Consider the following 24,567-nt stretch of genomic DNA (forward strand, 5'->3'; position numbering starts at 1 on the left):
ACAATAAGGATAACGGAGAATTGAAGAAAGCGTTTGATACTGCTTTTCCTTTCACTTAGCTCAGTATTCACTCTCTTGCTATCCGCTTCCCTTTTTACTACGGAATATAAAGGATACGAGAGAAAGATTGTGGTTCAGAATAATTACAATTTTTGAATGTCAGTAATTGTGGAATTTTGGACCAAAGGGCAAATGGACTTTGAGTTAGTGTAAAAATTCCAATATTAATAGTAATTACATTTACGGGGGATAAAAAGTGTTTTTCAAAACTGGCCACGTCCCAAAATGACAACCTGAATTTTGAAAATAAAAAACTAAGAAATTAATTTAAATAATTAAATATATATACTTAGAAATCACCAATATTTGATATATATATATATTCATCTACTGTACAACAAAAAGCTCATGAGACTAAGTCCTGCGATCCACAACAGGAGATCTACTCCCTTCCATACCTTACCACATTACAGTTGCTCGGAAATCAATCTAGTGAAAACGACATTGCATTTCAAGTGATATTGCTTCCTTTAATCCCTGCAGATCTGAGATTTAATAAAAAAAAAGAAGAAAAAATGTATAGCCCGAGCAAGGTCTCTCTCTGGAATCCAAGCCTCTATTGCACCGACCTCTTGTTTCACGCTTCACTCATCAGCCTTCGTACCTTCTTCAGTGTTATTAAATTCCTGAATTGCAACAAATGATTTCTTTGACACTGAATACATATGGACATATTTTCTTCATTCACTATTCATTTTGATTGCCGTTAGATATATATCAACCAGATAGTGACTGAAGCTACTTAGAAGCGAAGCATTAGGCCTAATGATGGTCGATTACGAGATACGCACTATTCCCATGTGCATGCAATTCCCTGCAGACAACTACCGCATAAATGCAATTCGCCTTTAATTTAAGCAATTCTGAAGAGACTTGACATTACAACTATAGGCTACACGAAACATGTAACCTCGGCGCAATCGGATTTTCTGTACAGCGTATAATGCTGAATGAAACTCGGCACATAAAACGTTGAACCACTGCCAGGTGGTGGCCTGTGTTGTTGGAATCATACTGGTGCCAGACGCATGATCATGGCTAACTTTAGTAAAATAAAAACTATTGAGGCCAGAGACTGCAATTTGGTATATTTGATGGTTGGAGAGTGGATGATCAACATATCAATTTGCAGCCCTTTAGCTTCAGTAGTGCGGACGGACAGACAAATAGCCATCTCAAAAGTTTTCTTTGATACAAAACTAAAAACTTGAATAACAAACTAACGATTTAAATCAAAAAGGAAAACGCCTCTCTTAGTACGAATACACTTGAAGAAAAACAAAAGGTATCTAAGATTAAAAAAAAAAAAAAAGCCAAAAATTCACGATAGAGAAAAGCCTTTGAGCGACACAGCCATACCTTGTGGGGTAGCCGAGGACGCCCAACACTTTCCTAGTACTATGTTTTGCATAATTGATGAGAGTATGTTTGCCGTTATCTCTAGCACCAGCTGTTATGGGATTCTATAGTCTCGTCTTTTTAATGTTATGCCTTTTATTGGCACTTTCTTTCTTAGTTGCTATTTGTTACGTTACTGGTTTTTTTGTAGTTCGGAATACTACCTGTCACTTCTTATGTGCTCTCTTGTATCCAAGTTCCATTAAAGGTCTTTTATTCAATGAATGTTTGCAAGAACAAATAACAGAACTATCACTGTTAATGTTATCAGCACTATTAATGACTAAAGTAATAAGAATCACCGCCAATTTAGCGTTGTTATCATTCATGATAATGATAATGAAGGAAAGACGACAGATATCTGAAGAAAAGTTAAGACCGTAAAAAAAACAAGCAAATTGATATATATTCACGAACGAGGCCCAGAATAAGACAAGAGGGAAATTATCTTATCAAGCGAAAAAACTGCTGACTCTTAAAAAGGAATTTCACAGTCAAAACACAGAGAATAATTAGACCTAATCCGTCCAACCGGTAAAAGGAAGAAGCGAGCCGAGAGGAAAGAGGTGCAAAAATGCAGAATGGCTTCTATGTCACGTTTCTTTTCTCCTGCCTTTCATTTTTTCTTCTTTATTTTTTTTTATCTCGACTTGGGTCTTTTTCAGAATCCCCTGACGATGGCGGGCCACCTGGTCCATGTTTTTCGGGGAACAATAAAGAAAGAGGAAGCATCTCTGAGGCTGAAATAAGCTTGATTCCATGAGACTCCGCAATGTCTGCTGCCGACAAGGAATGAATCACTCGGGGAAGTGTTCAAATGTTCAGTCTTCATCTTTATCTTTAAGAACACATGTTAGGTTTTACTTTTTGTAAAATTTTTAGACTGAAATAATTGGGATGGAATGGAAGGGAATGTTAAATTGAGACCCAAGGCTAAGCGCTTGGACCTATGAGGTCATTCAGCGATGAAAGGGAAATCGATAGCAAGGAGGTTTAAAGGGTGTAAATGAAGGAAAACCTTCTGTTGCATCAAGACACAATTGTTAGGACAGAGTGGAAAGTAGGGCGGAACAGAGAGAATATGAACGGAGACACAGCAAAAGGAATGAAAGGAGTCGTAGCTACGGATTGAAGGGGCCCTGCATATAACTTTAAATGATGCCTACAGTGCACCGAGTGAGGTGTACTGACGGCATTACCCCCACCCCCCTTCCTAAAGACAATACTGGTAATTGTTCCTGAGGGATAAAGGGCGAATGTTAACTTCAAACACATTATAAATAACCAAGTAGAAACAATAAGAGCCGCGAAACCTCTCGAACAGCGTTGATAGTTTACCTTCTTTTGAACACCAATCTAAAGAACTGCTTTCAAGTTGCGGGCGAGACAGAGCTTGACCTCTGACCTTATATCTTATATCGAGATAATTCCTGGAAAGATTACGGGGAGATGGATGACGGAAAGGGCTCATTTAGAGATCTCTCTGCGATTTCTCTAGTTTTCTTTACTTAAGCTCTAAATCTCTTCAGCATCATTTTACGAGGTGGAAATTAGGAGGGACACTCCCCTTTCCAATTGCGATAATTTACGGTAATTCCTCTTTCGCTCTGGAGAGATCAAGATTCGGACGCCGTCTGTGTCAGGTTGTCTGATATATATATATATTATATATACATAATATATATATGATATATCTATATATATTATATATATACATATATAATATATATATATATATATATATATATATATAGATATATAGTATATATAAATATATATATCAATATATAATATACCAATATATATATATATATATATAAATATATATATATATATTATATACTAATATATATATTATATTAGATAATGATACCAGGCGGACGGCTGATAAGTAGGATACATCAAGAATTGAGGACAGGGGAAACGGACTGGAACATAAAATCATCTTTATTAGTGCCGACGTTTCAAGAAAACTAGTCTCATTTTCAAGCTGCAATGAAAGAATATATTGTGGATTATAAAATACTATAAATTATAAAAAACAAAAAAGATCTCTTCCAAAACATTTATACATAATAGCAAATTAAGCATTGCTGGAGGTACCAACCTATAAAGAAGGGAGAAGGAGGGCGACTAGAATGTGGATAAGTGAACAGCAAAAAAGACGGAGACAACAAACAGTGAGAGAGAGAGAGAGAGAGAGAGAGAGAGAGAGAGAGAGAGAGTGGGGTAAAGGGGTGGGGGGGGGTGGAGTCTTGGGCCTTCAACAATGGTACACTCGACAAGAAAACTGAAGATGCAGTTTTTATTAGCTTTCGTTCATCCAATTTCCCATTTGTTTTTACTGAAAAGACATATTGCCAAATTTACTCTAGAATATGAAAATATACTGCAAATGATATCACATAAGTTAAAACTGCAAAACAAAACCGTTCAGATACTTAAAAACACGATACATGTCCGAAGTAATTGGAATTTCTCAGATGGATTCGTTCATAGATATCTGGTAGATAGAATGTGAATTTCTGATTTTAGTACTATGTATCACGACGACAATATTTACTCGTTTTGCTTCATGAACAGGGATATATTGCTTCATCGTAAGTGGTGAATGCAATTATTTTAGTTTCTACAAACTTATGTTTGTATTCCAAAGCGATTAAAGTTAGCTGACGTCAATGGCAGTCAATGTTGCGACGGCTAAGGTAGTTTGAACAAATCTAGTTGCATCCGCAAGAGCGTTTTCTATGATGTGAGGAGGAGCCCTAGAACTTCGAGCGGGAAAGCGCAAGTCACTGCATACTGGCTAACGTAACGGATTTCACACTTTGATTACTTTGACGTTGACATGGATCGAATGCTAGTTGCTGTTTACAAAGCTACTGTCTTTAAACATAAATCTTAATCAAGGTTAAAGTAGCATGTCAGCTCAATGATTTTCTGGCTATATGATCCCATTACAAAGCAGTTCGTAGTAGCCTACAGCCCTACACGACTGCATTTCTTTGCCGCGAGGCTGAAAGATCTCCCACGATATAAACTTTAATTGCCTGTGCAATACATATTGAGTTATTTGTGGTAATAAATATTTTTACTTAACACAGCTTTTTTCGTGAATGATTTGTGGATGAAACCCGATTTTCAAAAGTAAAGACTATATCAAGAGAGCAAGAATGACCGCACCCTGTGTCTAAAATTTTCCCCGTCTTTTTACAATCTTTGAATGCTACCTACGGCAACTGTCGAATGTAATCAAGATTAGGGTATGAATTTCTCAGAGAATTAACTTGATTATTATGATCCTTCAAATTTTATCTAGCATAGTGCAGCACGAGCTTGGCAGCCATATCATATCGCGCAAGCATAGGCCTATTGATAGAGATACTTAATTCATTATATTTTCTTCTGCCTTTCCCCGTCACAAGTCCGCCACCAGTACTATAATTCTCTCTCTCTCTCTCTCTCCACTTCTAAAACATACTTTAAAAATATATATATTACCACTCAATCTCCGAAAGAAAATATAATGAAATTAAGTAGTTATAAATAGGCCTAAGCTTTCACATGAACAGATTTTGCTCCTCTCTCTCTCTCTCTCTCTCCCCACTCTTAAAACACATTTGAAAAAATATTATCACTCAATCTCTCAAAGTAAATATAATGAATTAAGTATTCCCAAAAGATAGGCCTATGCTTGTGCTCTCTCTCTCTCTCTCTCTCTCTCACTTTTGAAACATTTGAAAAGATACTATCACTTAATCTCTCAAAGTAAATATAATGAATTAAGTATCTCTATCAATTGGTCTATATGCTTGCGCGCTCTCTCTCTATCGTCATAATATTTCATTCTTTATTGTATTGTTCCTCACGATTTCCACAAGTACTGCCCAAATTTTAAAACCCTTTCTCTCATTGTTTAAGATCCGTCTTTAATTACGTATAAATTTTACATAAGTTTAGTGTTCAAACATTACTAATAGATAAGGTTTCACAGTAGGTTTTAAAAAAGGATGATCGATATTCTACCTTGAACTGACGTTACCAAACCGTAATTAGTAAACGAATAATATAGAAGCCTGTGGCCTTTTTTCTACATTTCAACGTATAAATGATTATAGGACCTCAACAGTATCTTATGGTGCAAAGTTGATGGAAATCTGAAAGCAACAAACGCTATGATTCTGAAGCTCCGCCCCCTTTTAAGAGTTGCCAGCTGTGACATTATTGAACAATATATGTCCGAAGATTTAAAAAAACTGTATCTTAACTTTCCTTGCCGAGTGTAACCATATAATATATATATTATATATAGTATATATATATATATCTATTATATTATATAGATATATATTATTATATATTTAAATTAAAATATAAGATATAATGAATCTAACTGTTCAACTTTTTCACCATATGTTAAGAGGGCATTGTGGCTCTTATAATTACACACAAATAATATATATATATATATATATATATATATATATATATATATATATATATATATATATATATATACATATATATTATACTTTTTCTTTGACCACTGCTTACTATTTCTTCAAAAATGAACATTTCATTTTACTTAAAACAATGTATAGATAGAATATAACTATATTGATATATATATATGTAATATTAGATATATATATATATTATTATATATATATTAAATATAACAGTATATATATATATATTATCTGAAACCCCGAGAGTTTTTTAAGCCATTTGGTGGGAGACTGGAGAATATTCAGAAAGTACGGGAGAATCCCGGTGATCCGGAGGGTTGGCAAGCCTAGTCCTGAAATATGGAGATAAGTTAGATGGGCTGATTTGTCTAAATTAGCTTCAGAGTAATACAACCTGATATACTTAGATGTTGATACGGTAGTTTCACCCCTCACAGAAGAATCTTTATTGGTTTTCAATAACAATAAAATAGGAAAAGAAAAACATGGAAAACTGATATAGTACCTATAAAAGAGAAATAGCCATTTTTAAGGTACTGGCCTTTCAATCTTTACGGTCAAAGGGTGCGCGCGCGTTTATGTGTGTTCGTACATGTGTATCTATGGAAATGTAAACATTGTCAAAGCTGTAATCTACACATGAACCCTTTGCTACTTCCAGGATTACCTCACGTACTGGCACCACAGGTTTTACCACCTCCCCTGTCCTTCTACAAAAATTTCCACAAGCTTCACCACAAGTACAAGCACCCACTGCGTTCAGCGTCACAGCCATTCACCCGTTCGAGTTCATCCACATGCAAGCAGTGCTCGTGAGCCCAATGGTTCTCTTCCCCGTTTTCACTGGAGTAAGTTTTCCCGCTAGAAAGGCGCCTGAGAGCTTCCGACTGAGGCAGTTCCTTTTAGCGCAGAGTATTATGGCCTATTGTTTCCTTTGAAATTTCTTTTATTTTTCATATTTAGATATTGATACGAGAGTCAGTGGGGTTAGGTATCTTATATATATATATATATATATATATATATATATATATATATATATATATATATATATATGTGTGTGTGTGTGTGTGTGTGTGTGTGTGTGTGTGTGTGTGTTTATACAATATCCCCACACGTATACGAGCGTGTGTTAAACTTAAAGCAAGGGATACGATATGCAGCTGCTTATCAGGTTGCGTTTCCACGTTTTTAACTTCTTGAATGGTTAGATTTTCCACAATCCTAGTGTAGGAAAATGCTTCCGTATTTAATGAACCAGTTTGGCGAAGTAGGATTGTTATCAAACAACCTACCCACCCCCTGTCCTTCAAAGGAGGACTTTCGATTTTACACCCTAATCGTTGTTAGTCTGATCATTCTTCATTTGAAAAGGATATGTATATGTATATTTTATACTGTATTATTATATTATATATAGTATGTATGTATGTATATATATATATATATATATATATATATATATATATATATATATATATATATATAATAGGAACAGCATGGGCAGAAACTTCAGCATTTTCAGTTACAACTTTATTGACATCCATCACCTACAACAACTCCCGCCTTCAGGGCTGAAAACAGGGAAAATGAAAAATCTATGCATCAGGGATCAGACTAAAATGGAGCACAGTAGTAATTCATGTTTCAAAAAAAGGTAAACAAATTAATCATTATCAGTATATCAATGAACTTTGAATTTAGATGAAAGCAAAATGGTAAATAACTAATCACGAAATTAGCAACAAGAACAAAGTTACTTAGCATAAAGAGTCAGGAGAGAGATAAAAAAAATAAAAAGAAACTAGAATAATAATAGAAAAACCACAAGTGACATCTGAGAAAATTACCGGCTGTTACTAAGGATAGAAAGAAAAGATTTAACAAGAACCCTAACGAGCAAAATTATCTGCATATGATTACAAAAAGTCAAAAGCATCGAAACGAGAACTCAGCCGCACGGAAGCATGTAGCAGTACGAGAGAGGATCAAATATTATTTAATATTTGACACAAGGGAAGACAAGCACAAAGAGGCGAGAAGGTAGAATGGACGAATGGTCTATTAGGTAATGTTTAATTGTACAGCAGCTGAATGATGTGTCAAATATAAATAATAATTGATCCAGTCGCTTCTAGAAAGTCAGGTCTTTAATAGGAACAGTATGGCCAGCAGAAACTTCAGCATTTTTTTTTTGCAACTTCATTTATATCCATCAGCTACGTACTTTTCGGGATACAACATATCCCGTCTTCAGAGCTTAAAACAGGGAAAATGAAAAATCTATACATTAGGGATTAGACTAAAATGGAACACAGTAGTAAATTATGCTTAAAAATATTCTAAAATAAATAAATCATAATCAGTACATCAATGAACTTTGAATTTAGAGGAGAGCAAAATGGTAAATAATTAAACACGAAATTAACAACAAAGAATAAAGCTACTAAACAATTAATCAGGAGAGAGATTAAAAAGAAACCGGAAAATTGACACAAAAACCACAATTAAACATCTGAGAAAATTACACTATTAATAAAGACAGAAGGAAAGGTAACATGAATCCTGTCAAGCAAAAATATTTGTATATGATTACAAACAGTAGAAAGCATCGAAACGAGAACTCACAGGCATCGAAGCATGTAGTACAAGACTGGATCAATTATTATTTATATTTGACACATCATTCAGCTGCTGTACAATTAAACATTACCTAATAGACCATTCGTCCATTCTACCTTCTCGCCTCTTTGTGCTTGTCTTCCCTTGTGTCAAATATTAAATAATATTTGATCCTCTCTCGTACTGCTACATGCTTCCGTGCGGCTGAGTTCTCGTTTCGATGCTTTTGACTTTTTGTAATCATATGCAGATAATTTTGCTCGTTAGGGTTCTTGTTAAATCATTTTCTTTCTATCCTTAGTAACAGCGTAATTTTCTCAGATGTTCACTTGTGGTTTTTCTATTATTATTCTAGTTTCTTTTTATTTTTTTTATCTCTCTCCTGACTCTTTATGCTAAGTAACTTTGTTCTTTGTTGCTAATTTCGTGATTAGTTATTTACCATTTTGCTTTCATCTAAATTCAAAGTTCATTGATATACTGATTATGATTAATTTGTTTACCTTTTTTTGAAACATGATTTACTACTGTGCTCCATTTTAGTCTGATCCCTGATGCATAGATTTTTCATTTTCCCTGTTTTCAGCCCTGAAGGCGGGAGTTGTTGTAGGTGATGGATGTCAATAAGTTGTAACTGAAAATGCTGAAGTTTCTGCCCATGCTGTTCCTATTATATATATATATATATATATATATATATATATATATATATATATATATATATATATATATATATATATATACATACATATATATATAATATAATAATACAGTATAAAATATAAAGCTTATCAAGCTTTAGATCTCAGATCATACATGCAATTTGCCTACCGCGTCTATGCAATATATATAATATATATATATATATATATATATATATATATATATATATATATATATATATATTGCATAGACGCGGTAGGCAAATTGCATGTATGATCTGAGATCTAAAGCTTGATAAGCTTACTGATTTCCATTTTGCGACAGCGGTGTTCGTGACGATCCTGGCCTACCTGTACTACCACGGCATCATCGACCATTCAGGCATCTACTTCAAGGCCCCACTGTGGCAGCCTTGGCAACCAGACTGCATCTTCCATGATAATCACCATCAGTACTTCCATGTCAACTTCGGATTCAACATGGAAATCTGGGATAAAGTAAGAATTAGTGCGATTAATTGTTATAGACATTAATAACATTGCGTTTTAATCATAGTCAACTATGCTGTAAAATATGGATAGTATGTATTACTGCTATTTTTTTCTCCTGTTGTCTGCGAGTGATTCCAGGTAAATTAATACACTGATTTTATTTGATAACAAACGTATGTTCGTCAATATTCTTAATGCTAGTATATATATATATATATATATATATATATATATATATATATATATATATATATATATATATATTTAGGGTGTGTGAGAGTAGGGTTTGTTTAGTGAGTTGGATATCAGAATAAATAATAATATATATATATATATATATATATATATATATATATATATATATATATATATATATATATATATATATATATATATATATTGTGTGTGTGGACTTTACCCTTGGTCATTTCTACTTTCAGATTCATGGGACGTACAGACAGAAGAACAAGGTGTATCGGGAAGATATTTTCTATGGCAAAGGAAAAGACATCAGCAGCTGTACGCAGTCCGAACTCAAAGAAGATTTAAGCCAGAGAGAATCAGAGAACGTCTTGGCCTACCGAGGTCAAGTACGGGATGAACAGATAGAAGAAGTCAGGCGGAAAATCCAGTAATGGGTTCTCAGGCATAATTTTGTCTGATGGAATGTTAACGCAAACTGCTAAGGCGCCTTTGTGTCTACCAAGCATATAGCCTTGGACATAAACCGGGTTTCAATAATTAATGTTCATATAGACTCGAGACTGTTTTATAACACCTGTTAGTACATTTTAAGTACCAGACATTTCTACGTATCTAAGACGTCCTGACAAAATTTGAAGTTATACCGCCATTGCCTTCGTTAATCCATATGGTGTAAGCCAGTTTAATCCATAGTTACTTGAAAACAAAATGATGTATGTGGAAAATCCTTCCCTTCAGAGAGTTTTAGTGCTGCGATGTGCATGAGTCTAAAAACTTATTGTATAGAAGCAGCTAGAGAGTAGTGAGTGGCCAGTTCCTTCACCATAAGCTGCTGAAAGTATCACATTTTAACGCATGCAGGCGTTACACTGAGCCACATGTTTAATATGGCGATGGTGGATACGCGGAAATAATGAGAGCATTGGTGTTTTGCCTAGCTGTAGGTATTACTCCTCTTCAGCGAATCATTCGTGCTAAGAAATCCAGAGTGAGGCTTTCAATACACGCACACTACTGAGCTGAAAATATGAACAATATTGATAAATGTATTATCAAATTTGAAATATTAAAGAGAGTTATCACTGCATTGTTTTAGTTGACCTGATCTAGGATTATATATTTAATTCTGCTGATGAAGTTGTCGTTGTCTTGTTCATATCATGTGACGAGGATGACAAGCAATATGATCTCTTATTTATCTTTATGTTCCTTATATATATCGTAGGTGTGAATTAAGTAAAAACGTTATATAAGATGCATATTCATCACCGTGAGGTTGAATCAAACATAATAAAACAAGCAAAAATTAATTTCTGTTTTTTATCTGATTTATAAATCTTAAACGAGAACTGATGACAAATTACGTGTCCAATACTTGTCTCTTCTGGCGTATAAGAAAGGCATATTGGCAAGGCATCTTCATGGACCTTAACACGTTTCACTAGTATATAAAGATAATGAATAGCACAGGTCTAAGAACACCACCTGGAATGAGATTAATATAGCTAAAATACAGGCCATTAACACAGACCCTTTGGGTTCTGCCTATTAAAAATTTCTTTATGATATTAATTAAAAGTCCACCAATACCCCATAATCTTGGCTTACAGACAAGTGCTTTATGATTCACGGTTAAAGACTGAGTTGAAATCTAAACTGCTTCTGCATCCTCATCAAGAACGCTCTGCAAGACTGTAGATTTTGGCAAGAGTCCACCAAAGGTATCAGGATTTTACCTCCGGCAATCGGATTATATTTGGACTTCGATCTTTTCCACTTGTTGAAAATATAGAGCTTGCAAGGCAATACAGAAGCTGTCCGTGCAACATCACTCAACCATCACAGATCACAATTGGTCATGATCACTGTAATGGAGTGGTATGTGGTTGTGTAGGTAGCGAAAAGACGAGGGCACAGTCTTTGCTCGACTTAAATCTGCTGCATTTCCGACTCGGAAGTTCTAAAGGCGTCCACACTAGGAAACTGTTTGCAAACAATGATGCTGTCCCCGGTTTTAACTGTGACTGAAAGATCCGAAATTGGAATACAAAAAAAAAAAAAAAAAAAAAAAAAAAAAACGAAAATGTTGACTAAATTATACATAGTTCACACCGTACTTACTCGCACTGTAAAGTGTATATAACTAAGGAAATGATAAACAGCTTTGCACGGCATAATTTGCGAGATTACCTTCCAAGAACATAAAACCAAATTTCCGGCCAAATCATCGTCAGTTTCGTCATGCACGTCCCTGACTTCCTTCCCTCTTGAAGCCTTCCCGCCAGCACCACTGTCTGCCATCCAGCGGTGTTTCAATACTGTTCAATCATTGGTAAGTATTCATTAAATTAGTATGATTTAATCAACTGAATTCTTTATAATTCCTTTCCAATTTAGAATAAATAGGATGAAACATTTGAACGTTGCTTTTATGAATGGTAAAGGCAGTGTCCCCGTTTTAGTTTTTCAGTGACAAAAACATGTAATGTTTTGGAGGTTTTTACACCTCAAAACCGAAAATGTCCCCGGATTTTGTCTCGTATATCTTGGAACTGTATTCGTCCGGGTCGTGGGAGACTCATCTGTATATTATTTCGTCACGTTAGCTGTATTGCCAATGTCCTATCGGGACCATGAATTAAATCTAGCGCAAATGGAAAAGGCATAACTGTTCGGGCGGATCGCGCCGAATATACAAAGACGTTCTTCCTTCACTAAAGCTCTCAGAGATAGGACGTATGATTTTCTTTCTCTCCCTGGTCACCGGTTAGTTAGATCATTCGCCTGCATGCATTTACGTTAGTTAATTGGGCCAGTATTTTATTATATAGTGTTTCGACCATGTACCGTAATTGAGCGTGGTGAGATGTAACGGTGTTACTAGGAGTCTATTAAGAGGGGGGAGGGGAGCTGATTATGGGGGGTTCGGGGTGGCACTGGGGCATGCACAGATTATAATACTCATTCATTTTTTAAAGTCATATGGAAACATATTATGGTTGTTTTAAAATATTTAAGGCTGTCAGTTTGTGAATCACGTTTTTATATAACAAACTTGCTCTCTCTAACCAAATTTGCGCTTTGCAATGATGCAATATTTCTGAGAGGTTGTGTAGGATTAGAGCGGCAGCCCGGAATATTGAGATGCAACGAATGAGATACGTACCGAGTGTAACCCCTACTGGTATTTAGGAGTAGACTTGTAAACTGTGAAACTGACCGTCTGCCGAAAATATATGAGTGGCTAACTTAACAAGCATGGTTAATTGCTTGTTAGATGTTGGGTCTAGATCAAGTACATGAGATAGCAGATGAAACTAATATATAAAATATCCCCAGTCTCTCCTGGGACCTGATTATAGAATGACCAGTGACAGGTATACTGGAGGGTGCCACGGTCCTCCCTGACAGACACACTGAAAAAGGGGTTTCAATTGGATCTAGATCCAACCTAAGAGATATCAAGTAAAATCTACACTACTATAGCACTGCACATCCTTGAGTACTGTGGTGGTAATGACAGACATTGTAGTGGGTGGTTACCCCTGACAGACACCCCACAACGAGTGGGGAGGGGCAGACAGGATCTGCATCCAGCACTGGAGAGATACCAAGTGAAATTTGCACTGCACACACACACACAAACACAGACACAGACACAGACACACAGTATATATATATATAATATATATATATATTATTATATAATATATATATATTTATATATATATATATTATATATATATATATATATATATACATACATACATTTAATATTAGTACTGACCCAGTCGTGTGAGTTATTACTTCACACAAAGTAGTATCTTTTTTTCTGAGCGGGAAGGCTCACAAGTGACAACAGCTACAAGTATGTGTGCTGATCCATTTTAAATAATTAAACCTGTCTTATGATGCCAGTCTCAGTTCTTCTGAAGAAAAGAAACGTAAGATAAGTATACTCGTTTTTATAGCCAGTCTTTGGTAATTTTCCTTTCTTTTTGCAGAGTAGGCCTATAATTAGGGCCTTGTCGATGTTCGTAGCCCACCGTCTCTCAAACGCGGTTAACCAAAACAATATGCTACCCATAGTCGTAAGGTTGACTATAGGACTTGCTGTGTGCCCATATATCTTTTTATTCATTCATTCATTCTACCATTGATAATGCCAAGTAGCTGCGCAGTATTTGGCTGTTCTAATAAACGTGAAAAAACGAAAAACTCCAGTATAAAATACCATCGTTTTCTAAAAGAAAAGCCATGCAAAGACCAGTGGGTACATGCCTGTTGTCGTGCTGACAGAATTAACGTCGTGTTCCCTGATGTTCCCCATTTAATGAAATTAGTAAGAAATAGTTTATTGACTGTTTTTTCCTTAATAATGAAGAGTGTATTTCAGCTTCTAGCATACGAGAAATACTTAGTAAAACCAAAACAGACTATGGGCTTGCATATAAGGTCAATGAAATCCATTTAAATGTAAAGGGGCAACAAAGACCGCGCGTTAAATTAGCAGTGTAACTGGTGTCTACATTAGGTGCCAATTCAGTAAAAAATTTAGGCGAAAGGAGACTGTTGAAGTGTCAAAACTGAAGTGAACCGTCCGATTTTATCCTTTTGATAATGAATGATTGGCTCGACATCATGAATTCTTCATGCATGTATGGAAGAGTTTGGTAAAAGCACTGTTTTTGGTATTGATGTAGAAAAATAAACAGGTAAATTAAATTGCTCAAGGTCATCGAGTTCATGAGTATTATGAGTTAAAAGTCCTAATACAAAAAATTATATATATTCCTTCTAGAGAAAGGAATAATTTTTTTCATGTTAATCTCCCATTGCTTGGCTAGCTGCTGACAGAAAGATTAAATCAATATTGCCTTTAACATTTCTTTGGGTGTATAAAGCCATGCATGGTCACCATGATAATCCAAATGCAGTGAATTTTAAATTCAGGCATAAAAAAAATGTTGCTAGGGAAGGAAGTGAAGGTAATAAGTGAAATGTGTAATATCACCTCAGTTGCAAAATCCCTTGAATCTCCCAATGAAGGTGAGTATGTAACAAAAGAAAGGGAGTTTGCTTTAGAAATATGTCTATCAACAAAGATGTTTAGAAATTTAGATTTTGATTTAGGAAAAGATGTTTTTGATGAGGAAGAAAACCTTTTGAGAGCAAACACAGAAATAAAAAAAGATATCGAGGGAGTAATTGAGGAGGAGGCTCTCAAATACATTGGGGGATATATTGTCAAAACATTTTGTGTGAAATACCCTGAGTTAGGAAATAAGAATAAAGAAGTATACAAAGGAGTGATACTTGGATAGACTGTGTAAGTAGGGGGGAGTTGCATGTACCTTATAGTAATTTTTTTTTTCCACAGTTAGTAATAATCCGGGAGATCTTTAATGCTGTACACGGGATACCACCCATAGAGGGCAAACATTGCTTTAAAAAGCTTTGCTTTGAATTAAAAAAAGCCTAATATTGAAGTTCCTGACAATGTTATCGCTCTTTATGTAAAGATATCCGTATATTTTCGAAAGAGATTTCTTAATAATTTGAGTAAGTATAGGAAACGTCAAGGGCAACCATGCAGGGAGGCACTAAGAAAAAAGATAAAAATTGTAACTTAATAAAATATTTTCAAAATGCAAATGTTGTTTTATTTACGTTCTTTTGATACTTGAAAGATCACATTATCAATAACAATTCTTCGAAAAAGATTCTTGACGGTGTGTTAAACCTACGTTCTTAATGGTTCTCGCCACCGCGCTCCCTCAGAAGACGTAGGTTGGGACGCTGTCTGGCTGACCTGTTTTATCTGGATCGTGCCATCAACTGCCTTATTCTTGAGTTGCGGTTGGTTCGTGTGGATAAGATGAAATTTTTATCTAATATGGCATTTCGATTGATATTTAGACAAGTCCCATCGTGTAGAGCCGCTCTAACACCCACACATTCACAAAAAGATGATGTAGCAAAACACAAATAATTACTGAAGCGGAAATGTGAATAATCGTTCAAGATAGGCTAACTACAAAACATTTTCCCCCCATCTATTCCCCCCTCCCGAAATTGACGATCATACAACTTGGAGCTCCTGACTCCCAAATTAAGTAGGCCTATAATAGCAGTCAATTATTAATTTAATAGTCCACTTATTTTTGGCTGCCTCACTCAAATTAATCTGTACGCTGTCACCAAATACCCGGTACCATATATATATATATATATATATATATATATATATATATATATATATATATATATATATATATATATATATATATATATATATATATATTCAGGGAAGAAAACTCAAACTCAACTAAAAATTATACTTACGGGCAAATCAAGGCAAAATTGACCGCAGTTTGATGTTTAAAGCCAGCTACTCGAGTGTGTCTTACTTCCGCCGGCACGCACCACAGCCAGCCTATGCAATGGTGTTTTCAATACATTCTATCGATGCTGGCTTTTTGGGACGGCCATTATTCCTCTAATTTTCTCCCTATTAATATTTTTCATTTCATTGTTCATTATATTTAGTAAACAGGCACTAACATCATATTATATTTTCACGTCTGTTTGTGTATTTACCATTGTTTCATATGATTTATAATCCGTCTCCAACACAGCCATAAAATCGGAGAACCCAAAGTGCAAATCTGTCAGCTGTGTGCAACGGCTTAGGGCAGGGGTGGCCAACCTTTTGTTTCGCATGCACCAATTTTCTTCACTTCTAATTCAGAGGCCCCTTTCAATCCTTTAAGTATGGTAATTTGGACATATTTTGGCAGTTATACATATAATTATTTCCGAGATATATATATATATATATATATATATATATATATATATATATATATATATATGATAGTGTGGACAGATGTAGCAGTTGTAAAGGAAAGGATCTAACATAGATACAAGGTAAACTGTACTTACTTTATTGACGCTTTGAATTTGTATTGATAATATTCATGAGTTATTTCTGAAAGTACTAAGAAAAATATGTGACCACAATTAGCAGTTTTAAAGAAAAGTAATTTCACATGCAGGAAAAATAAACATAACTAGGTTTAATGAGACTTTTGACTTTGCTTTGCTTTCAGCAAATCTGTAATATTACGAGTTAAATTAGTAACTGAGAGCAACAGACAATTCTTCAGATTTGAATCGGATAGTCGCGACCTCAGTTTGTTCTTGATCATTTTCATGGATGAAAATGCTGGCTCGCATCTGTATGTTGTTCCAGAGCGACAGGCATAACTTTGGGCAAATTTTCTCAGTTCTGGAAAATGTACACATGGTAATGATCGCCAAAAACTCACTTCTAGCTATAAGTTACTTGAATTCTTTTTTGTATTTTTTTTTCTAAAAACCAATATTATTAGTATTATTATTTTTTCTTTTTTATGAGCAGGCATGTTTTTTTCTTTTATCATCTCTGGGGTATAGTGCGCCACTGTTGGCGCATGCGCCATAGGTTGGCCGCCCCTGGCTTGGGGCGTCAATCACTGGGGTGGCCAATGGCCAATGGCCATCTCCCTGCCGAGAGTGTGACTTTGGGCGACCGTATTTAAAGGCTCATTGCTCTTAATGTTATACTTTATTACTATTATTATTATTATTTTTAATGTTATTATTTTGATCTTTTCTACTATAATTATTATGTTATTACATTATTACTATTAATATTAATATTCTTACTATTATCATTAGTGTTGCTAATATTATTGTTGTTTCTGTTAAGAAATTCAGTTTCGTGAAAACAAATTGTTAAAAAATATCCACAATTATATATAAAAAATATATTTCTATGTAAAAATATAAAACAAAGACTTTCGAACACCTGAACGGTGTTCCTCATCAGTGTATAACATTAAAATGTAATGAAGAGGATAGTTTCCCTCCGAAGAGCATCTAAAAAGGTGGACGGGGCGAGAAAATAATAACAGCCCATCATCGAAGTGCTGGTTCGTGTGTTAGGTAATCCCAAACTCAACAGGCAGTTGCGCCAATCTCCTCGAACTCCGAACCTGCGAAGTTGCTCCTGCTTGCACTGCATAGGCGCCATAGTCGGCATTGTTATTTTTATTATCGATAGTACTGGACCCAGTTTCACAGAGAAAAATGACCTTACAAAACAAGGTTGGCTTAATTAAGCACTCCAATCACTGTAGTCAAGGCCTAAGCATCTATACTCTTGGATCTAAGCAGTGTCAAGCTAATGGTTTTGTGTAAACTACAAGACTTTTTTTTTGCATACAGGAGCGAAGCACTAACTAAACAGTAATGTAGTACAATCGCTAAACACTAACATTCACAATACACTTACACTCAGTAAGCACTCACACTTACATACATTCACTACACACACGCACACAAACGCACGCACGCACGCACCTAACAATTCGCTAAACACTTACTCATTAAACATTAACGATAAAAAATATCACAATCGCACTAATTTTTCATTTCTCCTTTGCTTACAATTATTGCTAGGAGATTTATTTTTGTCTAGTTTGCTCTTATATCTGTTCATAATCTTCTTGAGAGAATGGCAATGTTCGAAATAACTTGGTGCGTGGAGAAATTGTTTTAAAAAATAGAGATCCTCTGTGTCCTTCTTCAGCCAGGTGTATTTATTATATCTGACGAGTTTTACACCAGCCGAAAAATATCGACTAAAGTAACAACAATATTCATTCCTAAAACTGATAATACAAAAATGTTTCCATGATCACATACTATGAAAGTCAGTTGAAAACTAAAGAAGGTCGTCCTGCGTCGATAAAACAAACCGAGCAATAGGCATTAGCGCAATTATGATCTGGTACTCTGACTATAATATGTATTACTGTTTGTTTAATGGGTGTGTATCACTCTATTTAATAAATGGTATGTGCATAGACATTTTACAGCCATTCTTCTTCTTCCTAGCTTAAACCCATTTTTATATGGGGTCGCCATTACGAATGAGTCGTCTCCATCGATTTCTGTCTTGTGCCTCGTTCTCATTTATACCTTTCAATTCCATATCTTCCCTTACACAATCACGCCATCTCTTTCTTGGTCTTCCCTTCTTCCTTCTACCCTGCACTTCCATTTCCATCGTATGTCTTCCAACATAACTCTAATAATTACAGGCTGCTTTACGGTGTTCCAGCGCTTCCAGCCACCGCTACATCAACGTTCATCTCGTAAACAAAGCTAAAGCGAGTATTATAATTGAAGTCAGTTGCTTGCCTGACAAAATAAATATGACCGAATCATTATGGGTCTACAGATGACTGTTATTTATATGAAACAAATAAATAATATTTGTATTAAATAAATACAAAGGATATAGAAAGCATAAAAATATTTATGAAATACATCACGATAATGTATACTACGGGTCAATAGTAGACAGTAGACTACTATACTAGTCTAGACTCTAGACATAAATTATCAGGGCTTGCCCTTCCTCCTGCCCACCTGTTAGGGTGTGTTTGTCAGGGGGAAACCGCCCACCAAAATGTTTGGCCTTACTATCACAGCATTCTAGGATATGCAGGGTAATTGGAGTAAAAATCTTACTTGGTACTATCTCCTAAGTTGGATGCAGATCCTGTCTCCCTCTCCCCACCCGTTGTGTGGCGTCTGTCAGCAGTGTCAGGGAGTAACCACCCACTAAAATGTCTGTCATTACCACCACTGTACTCTAGAATGTGCAGTGCAATTGTAGTGTAAATTTTACTTAGTAACTCCTAAGTTGGATCTAGATCCAATTAAGCCCCCTTTTCAGTGTCAGGGGGAACCCACCCTCTAGTATACCTGTCACTGGTCATTCTATAATCAGTAGAGTCTGCAGATATATTATATATTAGTTTCATCTGGTATCTCTTATCCTGGATCTAGACCCAAAATCTAACAAGCAATCAGTGGTGCTTGTTAAGTAAGCCACCCATATATTTTCGGCAGACGGTCAGTTTCGCAATTTACATGTCTACTCCTAAATACCGGTAGGGGTTACAATCGGTATCTCATTCGTTGCATCTCAATATTCAGGGCTGCCGCTCTTAAAGGAGGAATAAAACAAGCAAGGGAGCCGGTACATAGACATCCTCCACCTACTACAACTACTACTAACGCGGTCTCGCAAACTGAACTGTTAAGTCCTCGTTGTTAATAGAATACCTGCATCCTAAGTTGTTTGTAGTTTAATATCTTATTTGTAAATCTGTCAGACGTCAATTCACCTGCCAAGTGGTATGACAAATTGGGCGCTCCGGTAATGGTATGACGATTTAGAGCTCGCCAAACTCAAATCAGAGGTAGGTTAGTCTATACTAGGTAGGTAGCTAGCCTAACTAGGGTAGCTAGCTACTAGGTAGGTACCTACCTATAGTTTTAGGCTACTGCTTACTTTTCATGTGCATTGTAGCCTATGTATTGACAGTTTGGTAGACTCAGGCTAAAGTCCCCAAATCAGATTTACCTTGGACGCCTCCACAAATTGCATGAGCTGGTGATTAGGGTAAAACATCACAGCAGGCCAAACAGGCCACCTACAATCAACGCTTGCCACCCTCCGAAAAAGTACATTATAACGCGTCCTGACACCGGAGATGGGCATCAGTCGCGACTTCTTGTTGGTGAGAAATGGAGCTAAAGACCTCTAGGGTAGATCACCACGGCAGGCCAACCAGGCCACCTACATTCAACGCTTGCCACCCTCCGAAAAAGTACATTATAACGCGTCCTGACACCCGAGATGGGCGTCAATCGCGACTTGTTGTTGGTGAGAAACGGAGCTAAAGACCTCTACTCTCCTTTCGAAGTAAGTATTTTCTCCAAAGTTAGAAATTCAGGCCAAATTTTAAGATTTAAACAGAGGGTACTGAAAACGGTCTCAAACGTAGTGCAAATCTCACCAAAACGCGTTCAGCATTTTTACTTACACTCGAGGTATTTAGAGATTGACGCCATCTCGATGTTTACGGAGTAGCTTGTGTCAATAACTAACCATTTCCTGTGATAAATCCGCACACCACTTGTGCCCACACGACGCTGGAGCACTTTCATCACAACAATCGAAACAGCGATTTCTCACCAACAAACAAGCCAGGAGTAAACAGCTGTTTTGGTAGAAGATGACGAGAAGCGTGCTCTTAGCTAATTTTTAAATAAGTAGTAAAACATCAATATATTACATATTTATGATGATTAATTTGAAAATATTCGTTATTGAAAAAGTAACTCGACTCTGACTCAAATTTAAGTAATTATTTTTCTGAATTAGAACATTAATAAACATTACCTTAATATAATTTATTTAGCCCTAATCCCCAAAACCGCACCCCAAAATTTACCACATTGGCAACCCTGTTACCTCCTATTCTGTCCGCCCAGTTGGCAACACTGTCGTTGACAGATACGAAAAACCTTCCCTCAAATCAGTTGTTAACGAGCGCCCGTGTTGTTTACATCACGGCCGCTCTTTATAAATTTCCTTAAACATTTTTGTGCCTTTAAAGCTTTCATTATTTGTTAAATGAGACTTTATATGAATTACCACTCACGCATTACATCACGAAATAGTGAATTAACTTTGATTTCTGTAGTGGTTCTTATCTTAATTTACGAACTTTTGCGCGACCCGGAAACTACTGACCTGTCCAATTCTACAATGGATTACCAAGAAATTACGATGCTTTCCTTCTGCCAGCAACATCAGGAACTGCCCGTTTGTGGACAAGGATGAGTAGCAAGGAGTATGAACCACATGACATTTGTAGCTTTTGTCGTGGACAGGTTTGTGACTTGACTTCTTTCGTTGTGACGTATGTAAGCCCTGGTCTGACGAGGATATGACTGCTTATATGAAACGCCAAACATCTTGCAGCGTAAAAAAGATCGGTTAAGGAGAAAAAGAAATCGATTGCTAGAACTGTATCTAACGAATTCTTTGACTTGGGCGCTCATGATTCTGGCTCTTCGGTTTCGGTATCGTACGACTCCGAATTAATTGATGCTTTGCCCCCTGTACAACCGGTAATTAGTGAAGTTATTTCTGATGTAGATTCGAAGATTTTGGCAATGGAAACTACCTGGAAACAGAATTTTAAGAAATTACAGCTTAGTCTAGATAGAGATATTTCTGCTAAGTTTAACAATCTGTCAGAGAATTTTCAAGAAGCCTTTACTAGAATGTCTAACACACTTTTAGATTCATTTTCAGCTCCTCGTCAGGTACCTGTCGACAGCACCATGGGTAACGGTGCGACAGATACCCCGGCTTGTGAACCCCGTCGTGGCGAAGGCCTAGGGGGGATCCGGTCCGGGCAGGTGCCTAACGAATCTTTACCCAACGTGTCCCCTTTTTTTTTCTGTTAGTCCCGTAACAGTGCCAAAGGGCGCTTATTTAGGAGAAGGGGGAGGGATATTAGTGTCAGACCTAAGATAGCTAGTCGTCAGGATTTTGCTTCAGAGGAAGTTTCTAAGTTAGGATCTGCACGATGATGATGATGATGACGCGGATCGTGTGATATTGATGTTTTCCTCGAATGGATGTCATGATGTAGAATTCAAGAAACTTTTTGATTTAATTTTGAGTTTTCTTCCTCAGGCGAGGCCTAAAGAGCAGAAGCAGCCTCCGCCTCGTTGTATTACAGAAGGGATTTTTCTTGACGGTCCTTCCCGGTCACGGGAATTTTTTACGTTTTCCCGTTTGCCCAGAGTTCGCGAGAGTGAGGGCGGACGTTGCCGCTAAACTTTCGAAGGTGATCGGGAAGGGAAGAGGAAGCTCTCTTCTCTTCTACGACACCGGAGAGGAGTTTACCAGGTGGCGGATGATTCTTCATTCTCTCGACCCCCCAAGCCAAATCCTGATTTGTTCCGACACGGCATACAAACCTTCGGTCCTTTTACAATAGGAAGTTACTAGCGGCAGCTAGGAGGTCGTAAGCTTTCGAACAAGGGGTTCGGTAGTTAACTGCTTGTCCGACAGGCGCCGCCGCGCGCGACTGGGAGGTAAACAAATCACTTTTGCTTTCGGCCTCACAGTGGATGGACGTGTGTGTTCGCTCTCTGCCCGCTGCTCGTCGTTTGCTTTCTTGTTTGTTTGTAATTGTGTATGAAAGATTGTAAGTACAGTATTCTCTCTTTTCATATTAATTACGCTGAATGATGGAATCTCCGCGCCTCGCTACCCCAAGGAGACTTTGCCCGGGTACCGAAGGGCGCAAATGTGGGAAATTCAGATCTTTCCCCGAGATAGACCCTCATGTTTTGTGTGCTCGGTGCCGGGGCGCGAATGCACCCGGGCCGAGCCCTGTGATGTTTGTATGAACTGGTCGGAGGCGCAGTGGACATTGTATGAGGGCAGGAAGAAGCGAAGGCCTGCAAAGGAGTCGTCGGAAAGCTCTCCCGCGACTCCTTTGGTGACGGACACTTCGTCTTCTTTCCTGCCGCCCGCTCAACTTCCACGGCTCGCGCCTTCCCCTTCGGGGGCGGTGTCTAGGTCCTTCTCCTCTCCCGATGTGTCGAGTGTGGAGGAGGGCGCTAGATACCCCGACGTAGAGTTGTACTCTGGGTCCTCTATCCGCTCGTCTTCGCGCGAGCGGGTAGAGGTCCTCCTAATCACCCGACCTTTTGCCTCCTCAGGTGCGGTTGCCGTGAAGGATGACCTCGGACAGGTGTGGGCGTCGTTGGGACTGCAGGGCGTGCCGAGTGTCCAGGGGCTGCTCTATCATCTCGCTGGCTCCGTGGCGGTTACGCACGCTACGGTCACAACCACCACCACGACCCTGACAACACCTGGCTACGCGTCATCCTCCTCACCTGGTGTACACCCAGCACGCGGTCTCTGTGACACCCACAACATCGGTGCAGGGGCCAGTCGCCGTAACTCGGGGGAGTGTGATGCCGCACCTGGGTTTGCCGTGTTGCCACGACCGACTTCATGTGCCCGCAAGAGCTCGCCCCTGGACCTCCCACCGTGCCGATGATGTCTGTGCCGCTGGTTAGACCATCTGTACCGTCCACACAGCCTGCCGTACCTGCCGTGACCACCGCTGCTGTTCCTGTTCCTGCTCCTGCCGTCTCGACTGCCGTTCCTGTGATGCTCGCACCTGCTGATGTTGTCTCTGTTCCTGGCGCCGCTGCTCCCGATGCTGGTCTGTTCGGACAGGTACGTCCGGGCCCTGTTGCTTCGGCAACAGCAGCCCCGGCTCCGTCCTGGATGACAGACCTGACGTCGGTCCTGAGGAGGTTGACGAAGAAGAAGAAGAAGGAGGAGGAAGGTGTCGTCGTCGTCTTCATCGTCTTCTTCGTCGTCGTCGTCTGCCGCCTCTTCCCCCTTCCCCTTCTTCTTCTAAGGCTCCCCTGCCTAAGAAGAGAAGGTCGCCTCCCCCCCCCCTAAGAAGTCTCCTTCGGGAGCTTCTAAGGGCCCGTCTCGCTCTGGTGAGACGGGGGGTTCTTCCGCTGGTCGCCCTGCTCCTTCGGGAGCAGGACCCGTCTCTTCTCCCTCCCGCAAGGAAGAAGACTACGGGGCCAGAGGGGTGCCGGCTAACACCGGCACTTCCTCACCTGCTGTTAGTGGTTCGGCCACGGCAGCAGGATCCGTCTCGGCCGCTCGTTCGCGAGAGGTACCGAGTGTACGGTCGCCTACCAGC

General features: G+C 37.9%; 2 long non-coding RNA genes across 2 annotated transcripts in view; both read left to right on the top strand.

The window, feature by feature from the left end:
• Positions 1 to 24,567, top strand: part of LOC135223621 (uncharacterized) — a 144,553-nt gene that overhangs the window by 56,139 nt on the left and 63,847 nt on the right. The gene's annotated exons all lie outside the window — the stretch shown is intronic.
• Positions 9,477 to 10,989, top strand: LOC135223620 (uncharacterized). The gene is made up of 2 exons (XR_010316543.1): positions 9,477 to 9,709; positions 10,144 to 10,989. It is a non-coding gene; the product is annotated as an uncharacterized LOC135223620 (long non-coding RNA).

This window comes from Macrobrachium nipponense, chromosome 10, assembly GCF_015104395.2.
Source record: "Macrobrachium nipponense isolate FS-2020 chromosome 10, ASM1510439v2, whole genome shotgun sequence".
Taxonomy (NCBI): Eukaryota; Metazoa; Arthropoda; class Malacostraca; order Decapoda; family Palaemonidae; genus Macrobrachium; species Macrobrachium nipponense.